This window comes from Capra hircus, chromosome 18 (genome assembly GCF_001704415.2).
Source record: "Capra hircus breed San Clemente chromosome 18, ASM170441v1, whole genome shotgun sequence".
NCBI lineage: Eukaryota > Metazoa > Chordata > Mammalia > Artiodactyla > Bovidae > Capra > Capra hircus.
In genome coordinates this window covers 22,538,626-22,546,660 of record NC_030825.1, presented here as the reverse complement: position 1 = coordinate 22,546,660, position 8,035 = coordinate 22,538,626, and the positions used below count along the sequence as shown (strand labels likewise).

The following is an 8,035-nucleotide window of genomic DNA, read 5'->3' as shown; positions in this document are numbered from 1 at the left end:
TCACGATGAAGTCAGAACAAGTGCATGTTAATAAGGGGCCTGGGTTGAAGTCTAGCACATCCTTGCATAGAAGGGGGATTGTGATTGGCTTCAAGGATAAGGTGGGATTTCTAAAAATTATGGAGAATTTCAAGGGGAAGACAGCAGTGGAGTAAACTGAGAGCAAGGACCCCCGCTGAGCTCAGAGCTCGGTTCAGCTGCATGTCTCACACACCTGGGAAACCAGTCTTGTATTTATATTTCTCCAATTTGCCTGACAAGTTACCTTGGGGAGGCATACAGATTTTATAGATTTTTGGATTCTCCTCTGAAGAATCCAATCCATGGGTTAAAGGGGGAGTCCTGGAATCTGTATTCAAATTTTTTAAAATTAAAATTTATTATTATTATTTGGTTTCAAAGTTATAATGCATGGTTTAAAAGAGAGGAAAGGAAAAAAGAGAGAGAAAGCTGGTTACAGATCTGAGGGAATCTAGGAGGAAAGGCAAATAGAGGGAAAGTAAGGGAGAGGGCAAGTTTGGGGGAAGTCCAGTGGCCCCAAATCCAAGTTTCCCACCCACAGCCCAGCCTTTGGAGTGAAGAATTAGATCAGTTTTGTACAAGCGTTTAAAAAAAATCAAATCACAACAAAGCTGGTTTGGCTTCTCTTTTGAGCCTCCCGGATTACAGAATGTCTGTCTCACTCTGGCCAGGCATGTTTCTCCACCAGACGCTGCTGCGGCTCTCCTAGGTCTCTGCTTATGTCCCAGTCTGGGATTTCCGGGAGTGTGAACACAGAGTTAGAGTGAGGCTGCTTCAGAATCTGGTCCTTGTGTCCATCCAGACTCCGTACGGAGTGCAAGGCTCCCAGGGCAGAGAGGGCTGGGAAGGGGGCAGACCCTGCCCAGGCAGTCCTCACCATTGGACAGGGCATCAGACGGCATCCCGAGGGCTCACCCTCCCCTTCCCCTCCACCACAGCTCAGGTGGAGGGGGAGCAGCTGTCACCAAAGCCTATGTTGGTGAAGGTTTCGGCTCAGCACAGAACGAACATCAGCGGTGAACCTGAGGGCATCCAGCATTGGAATCTGGTTGAGAAGGGCGGTATCCCTGGGCTTTGATGGGGATGGCATTGTCTGGATGGCTCCTGTAAGCCCCTGGGGAGTTATCCAGGATCACCATGCTAGAGAGGTCACTGTGGACCACAGAGAGGTCCTTGATGTAGCTGCCCAATACCAAAGTGCAGCGCTGTCTGTAGTATCTCCTTTGAGAACGCTTCTGCTATTATACAGTTCATGTGCCACAGCACAGCCATAAATCTCCATGCTTGCTGTGAACACCATCAGCTCCTACCACTGGCTCACTGCTTCCAAGAAGAAATCCACATGGGGCCTCTTATGTACAAAAAACCGGAGGGGATGTTTGTCCATTACCACCTTGAGAATGAAGTCAGGAGGCGTTCCAGGCCAGACTGTGGGCCCCAGGACCCCATCATGATGGTAGTGAATAAGTGTCTCATCCAGGTCCAGCACCAGGATCTTCCTCTTCACCTGGCTTAGCCGATTCCGGGACACAGGAGATAAGGGAAGGATGTCACATCGAACAGTTTTGTACTGAATTACCGTGCGGATCTGCCTCCGCAAAGGGTAAATGAAGAAGCTCCAGAGCTTGGCGGCGAAGGCCACGAACGTGCGCAGCCCCAGCAGACACTGAGTCCCCATCATCCCGATGACCCCGGCACTGCCAGCCCAGGGGTCCCCGCGGCCCAGCTCCGCCAGGCCCCTGGGGGCAGCCCCCTGCCACCGGGAGGGGAAAAGGAGCCCCCGAGTGGCAGAGGAGGCTGCAGAGAGGGGCACGGAGCGGGCGGAGCGGGAGGCTCACAGAGCCACCCACGACAAGGGGAAAGCCCAGCGGAATGGGGAGCTGTGGGACGGGCGTGGGCAGCCCTCAGGGGCCCACATGGGCGGGGAGTGGCACAGACGGCTTCGCCAAGGTTGCGGGCCGAGACAGGTTGGGCTACAGTGGGGTCCTCCGAGACCAGGAGGGACGGGGATGGAGAATTGGGGGAGGGGGTATGGGGGAGGGGAGAAGGGAGGGAGAAGAAAGTGGGAGGGGAAGGGGGGGAAGCGGAGGGTCTATTATTATTTTTAAAATTTTGTCTGTGCTGGGTCGTCACTGCAACACACCATCTCTTCGATGTGGCACACCGGCTTTCTGCATGTGGGGGCGCCTTCTATTTCTGAGCATGCGCTCTAGAGGGCACAGGCTGTCCAGTTGCCCGACAGCATGTGCCATCTCAGTTCTCTGACGAGGGATGGAACTCGCGTCCACAGCATTGGAAGGAAGATTCTTAACCACTGGACCACCAGAGAAGTCCCCTGGAATCTGTATTTTAATGAGGGAAACTGCAATGGGCTGTGCATCCTGGCTCTTTTGGAGGACCGGCTCTGTGCTCAGTGCTGTGTGGATGTTTTGGGGGAGGGGAGAGGGGCGAGCCACTAGCTGGTACTTCGCGGGATTGAAGAGTATGAGTTTTGCAGAATCTCCATCTTCCAAACTCGCTCCCTCCGACATCTCCAGCCCCAGGAATGGGCTCCTTTATTCCCCTGAGTTGGAACTGCCTGAATTTTAAAGCACTGCACGATTTATTCAGAGGAAGTCTTTGAAGAAGGAGTGGGAGCTAGGCCGCAGGATTCTAATCTTGAATATTCAGGGAAAGCAGCATGCCCTATTCAACACGGCTGATCAATAATGAGTGCATTCACACTCTCAGTGTGTGCATTATGTACAGATACAAAATATACAATGCCCCCAAAACGGGGAAAGACATTTCTGATGGAATTTTTTTGTTTGGGTTTATAAAAATAACTTGTGGTGCATCAATTACTCTCCATTTCCATGGATACAGGCAATACTTTATTATGTAACTCTACAGCTGTGCCGGTTTTTAATATAAAACCCAGATTTTTTCATCTATTTCTCTTTCATAGTTACTGAACTGAGATAATAACATCTTTTACCTATGAATGTATTCTTTTTTTTTTTCCACCATCCTGCAAACTCTTATTGATTAGAATTTCATTTTGTGGCTTTTGTAATAAAATCTCCAGTAAATGTTACCATTGTAGGCAGTGGAAGGGCGGAGCGGGAAAGGAGGTCATTCTTTATGTATATTGTGTGTAAATATGCATGTGGAAAGAATGCAGAGTGGGTGTGCATGTGGCTTCCAGCTCTAGCAAGTGAATGCCTGGGAATTGTCCTGGCTTCCAGTTTGTTCTGGGGCAGTTTTCAAGTGACTGTTTATGACATGTTAAAAAAATATTCCTTTCCTTCTTTTAAAGACCCTACCACCCTCTTTTCTGAGAGCAAAACTCTTATTTCTGTACTTCTACAATTGGTAATTCAGTGTCAGTGTTTTAACTTGCTGCAAGTGTTAGTCACTCAGACGCGTCCAACTCTTTGCGACCCCATGGACTGCAGCCCCCTAGGCTCCTCTGTCCATGGGACTTTTCAGGCAAGAATACTGGAGTGGATTGCCATTTCCTTCTCCAAGGGATCTTCCCAATCCAAGGATTTGAACCCCGGTTTCCTGCATTGCAGGCAGAATCTTTACCATCTGAGCCACTTCCCTTTAACTCCCTGGTGAAGTGCAAAGTTGATGAATAGCCTGTGGTTCTTTCCAGGTCTCCCTGCACAGCAATGGCCTCCTATCTTCCCAGTGGGGTTGGACTAGTGAGTGCTAGAAAGGGGGAAGGAAGTGAAAATGGAGATGAAGATCCAGGGTGGGCTGAAAGGGGGCAGATTAGGAGAATAAAGCTGGATCGGATTTGAAGGGCTACTGGGAGGAAACAGACCCTACAGATTATCAGCCATTTGGAACTCTTCCACTGATAATTCAAATTTTTGGTAAACAGGGTTAACTTCAGGGACCAGAAGGGGCCTCAAGGGTCTGACAACTCGTTACCATTGTATGTGAAAAACTGCATGCTGTGAGTATGCGCAGTTTGGGAGGAAAGGTTCTGTTACCTGTAGATTTGGGGGTGGCTGCCTGGCTTACAACAAATCCTGGCGAGCTCACTTCCTCTTTTCATGACAGAGCCCTCAAAGATAGTGAAAGTGAAAGCGGCTCAGTCATGTCCTCCTGTTTGTGACCCCAGGCCAGAATACCAGAGTGGGTAGACTTTCCCTTCTCCAGGGCGTTTTCCAACCCAGGGCTCAAACCCAGGTCTCTTACACTGCAGGCAGATTCTTTACCAACTGAGCCACAAGGGAAGTCAAAGAGAGTAGGGGAGAGTTAAGCCATCCATCACCATCCTGGTGACAGTGATTGACCTAAGAGGGGCACCTGACCCGAGCTGGGCCAGTTAGACTGCTTCCCTGGGAGTTTTCCAAGTCAACCGGGAGGAAAGTGCTCATTCCCATTTTGGGATGATGGAATGAGGATTTAGCCATGATCTCCACCATATGGCAAAAATCCATCCGCAATAGGAGGGAATATTTAAATAATTAATGAATTCACAAGATCACTACGGAACAGAAGAAAATGACAGGATATCATGGGATCGTCCATGTTGGGCCTTTCCCCACATCTCTTCTCTCTCAGGAGGAGTCAGATGCACAGAAATTCTGGTTCTATGGTTTTTCTTTTCAAAGGAACCTTGGTATTGCCCTTTTCCCAATCTATAAAGTGGTCAGAATAATTTAAGCCCTACCTACTTCATCGAGGTATTGTGGGGACCTAACGAGATCTTTAAAATTAAATGTTGTTTGTACACTCCCAGGAGTTATACCTGGACCTGTGGTGACATGTCTTGGTCTGAGATGGCAAGCATGCACAAATGATGCCAATGTTCTTTTTCTCTGCCTCTGGTTCAGTTCAGTTCAGTCGCTCAGTCATGTCCAACTCTTTGCAATCCCATGAATCACAGCACGCCAGGCCTCCCTGTCCATCACCAACTCCCGGAGTTCACTCAAACTCATGTACATCGAGTCAGTGATGCCATCCAACCAACTCATCCTCTGTCGTCCCCTTTTCTCCTGCCCCCAATCCCTCCCAGCATCAGAGTCTTTTCCAATGAGTCAACTCTTCGCATGAGGTGGCCAAAGTATTGGAGTTTCAGCTTTAGCATCATTCCTTCCAAAGAACACCCAGGGCTGATCTCCTTCAGAATGGACTGGTTGGGTTTCCTTGCAGTCCAAGGGACTCTCAAGAGCCTTCTCCAACACCACAGTTCAAAAGCATCTGATAGACATCATCAGTTGATCCTAGCACAGCTTCTGGCTCAACTTGGATAGAACCTCACAATCTTTTTCAGCACAATTCTCCATATAGCCTCCACCACTAATTAGAGTTGGCATGTAAAATAAAACCTATTTGTGGTCTTTGATCTAGGCTCTCACACGAGCTGATATTAGGGTTGCAGCCTGGAGATCAATTTCCCAACTAATCATAGGGGAAGGGATAAAGATATAATGATATGTTGCCATCATTTTGAAAAGGACAAGATGGTGTAACTGTTAGGAAAACATAAACAGGTATTTGGGGGTTAGGAGAAAGGAACCGTCATCTTAGTTGTTTAAACATCATTAATAACAGAGAGCAGAAAGGTGAGTTAAAATCATTCTAATTACTTCCCTGTAGCATCCCAGGTTGTGAGCCTAATACTGAACAACTTGACAAGTCAGTACAGGACACAGTGCAAGTCATTATCACTTTTTGCTTCTGGGAATTTAAGAACATGAGACTATAAGAACAACCTGATGTAGAGGGACGTAAAACAAATGAAAACAAGTTCACTTAAAAGTAACTTTTGAGTAGTTGCAGAGAACTGCATGTGTATTTCTGTTGGTATGTTTACCCAGAAGTGAGCAATGTTATACAATGTAGGAGACCTGGGTTCAATTCCTAGATTGGAGAGATCCCCTGGAGCTATGCAAAACTATAGCCATATCAACAACTGGCTGGAGGATACAAGCGGCATCTAGGCAGGGGCCTGAAACTTCAATGATCATCAGTCACAGACCCATGGCAACTGCATCATCTCAGGCTCTCCTCAGCTTGTCTGAGCCCTCCAAGGCTTGGGCTCAATGTCTTCTGGGAGCCTACACACCAAGACACCCAGACTATGACTGGTTGAGTCAGAGCTGGATTCCTCACCTAAGATGAGCCAATAGGATCTTATTTCCTCACTTTTAGAATTAAGTGAATGGACCTCTAGTAGGTATTATTGGACCTAGCAGGCTATTTGGATGCCAAGGATAAGCAGTTGGGATGGGCTACTTGCAGGCAGAGCAGAGCAGCCTTCTGGAAATGGATGTGGTGGAGGCTTTGGTTCTTCTTTCTTAAAACAAAGCCCTTGTCATTCCAGCCAGCTTAATTGGACTTCTGTTCTCTGCCAGGAACCCTGTGCTGACCCCAACTGCTCCCCCAAATCTGGGATGTGCACCTCTGTGGTGCACAAGCTGATATTTAGATGGCAGGAGAGATGATCTTCCATAGTACAGACATTTAAGATATCCCCCATCGATTTCTATCACGAGAAGGAAATTCCCTTTCAGCCCTTTTGAGGATCTCAGTTTGGTGCTTGTCTTTTACACCTAAGACTTGCTAATTTCCTATTTCAACAAAGAGAGGATTGGGCTTAGGCTAAGAGCCTTCAGCAATCAATGTTATCTTGCTAGAATTTAATAATATTATCTTGCATTTGGTTTTAGGGTGCCTTCTTTTATGGCAGGTGATCTTATTTTTCCATTGCCCTCATTCTGACCCACAGAAGACACAAGGGATATTAAAAAGATTGCTGTTGTTTAAAACCAGTAAGTTTAGGTTTGTTACATAGCAATAGATAATGGGAACAGAATCTATGCCAGATAATTCAATAGAGGATAATTAACATACAGAACCAAATAGAAAAATGTTGGAAGGGCTGAAAGTGTTGATAAGGGATGGTACAGCCACTCAGATTTAGCAAGGGCAGGAAGTTGCTTCTGCTCTTAGGGCTGGAGGGACAAAGAAGGTAGGAAGTATTACTGGTGCCCAGGAGCAAGGGCCACCTGGCAGGAGCTGGAGCCATGGCAGAGAAATCTGGTGCCACAGGGAATTTTGTTCGCTGTTGTTCAGTATCCTATCCTATGTGACCCTATGGACTGCAGCAAGCCAGGTTTTAGAGTCCGAAGTGAAGAGTGGTATAAACATTTTAGCTTCTTCCCTTCTCCCACCATCCAATCTTTTGTTGGGGTTTCTCATGAGACTCTTACCAGAAACCTGTTGCTAAGGAACATGACTGCCATAATTTGCTTAGGTCAGTTCCCTGGGATACCAGGAGGTCTAAGAGTTAAAGGGGACCAGACTTCCCTGCTGGTTCAGCGGCTAAGACTCTGCACGCCCAATGCAAGGGGCTTGAGTTTGATCCCTGGTCAGGGAGCTAGATCCCACGTGCCACTGCTAAAAATCCAGCATGCTGCAATGAAGATCGAAGCTCTGAGTGCCACAGCTAAGAACCTGCACAGATGAACAAAAAACAAAAAGAGTAAATGGGGCGAGTGACCAGCACTCAGGGTCATGTGACACAAACCAAGGCCAAGTCCTTCCAAGGAACTGCTGCAGGCACTGGGCTTAGAATGGAATCGAGGACGAGAAAGCCATGTGGAGTGCCACGTACTGCCCTTCAGCCTGCGCATACGCCACCCCAGTTCCTAAAGGTATGCCCTGATCTAACCACAGTGCACTGGTAACAAACAGGACCCTTAACAGTTGGAAGTGGCTCAGTTCCCGAAAGGTCCAGGGCGAGAAGGCCTCAGACACAGATGGGTGCAGAGGTTCCACCGCACCCATCAGGTGACTGTCCATCTCTCAGCTCTCTGCTCCCCTGCCTTCATCTTCAGGGGCAACATGACCACCAGTGGCTCTGGACTTGCAGCCACTGGCTGAGCAGGCCCAGGGAAAGCTCAGAACCTTTCTCAACAGTTCCAGCTAAAGTTCCAGACTTGAGCTTGATTGGCCTGACTTAGGTCAAATGTCCATCTGCACTGACTGCTAGGGCCAGGGAAGTGGAATA

At 47.9% G+C, this 8,035-nt stretch overlaps 1 pseudogene; it reads right to left on the bottom strand.

Moving 5' to 3' along the window:
- LOC102180147 lies at positions 910 to 1,781 on the bottom strand (annotated as a pseudogene).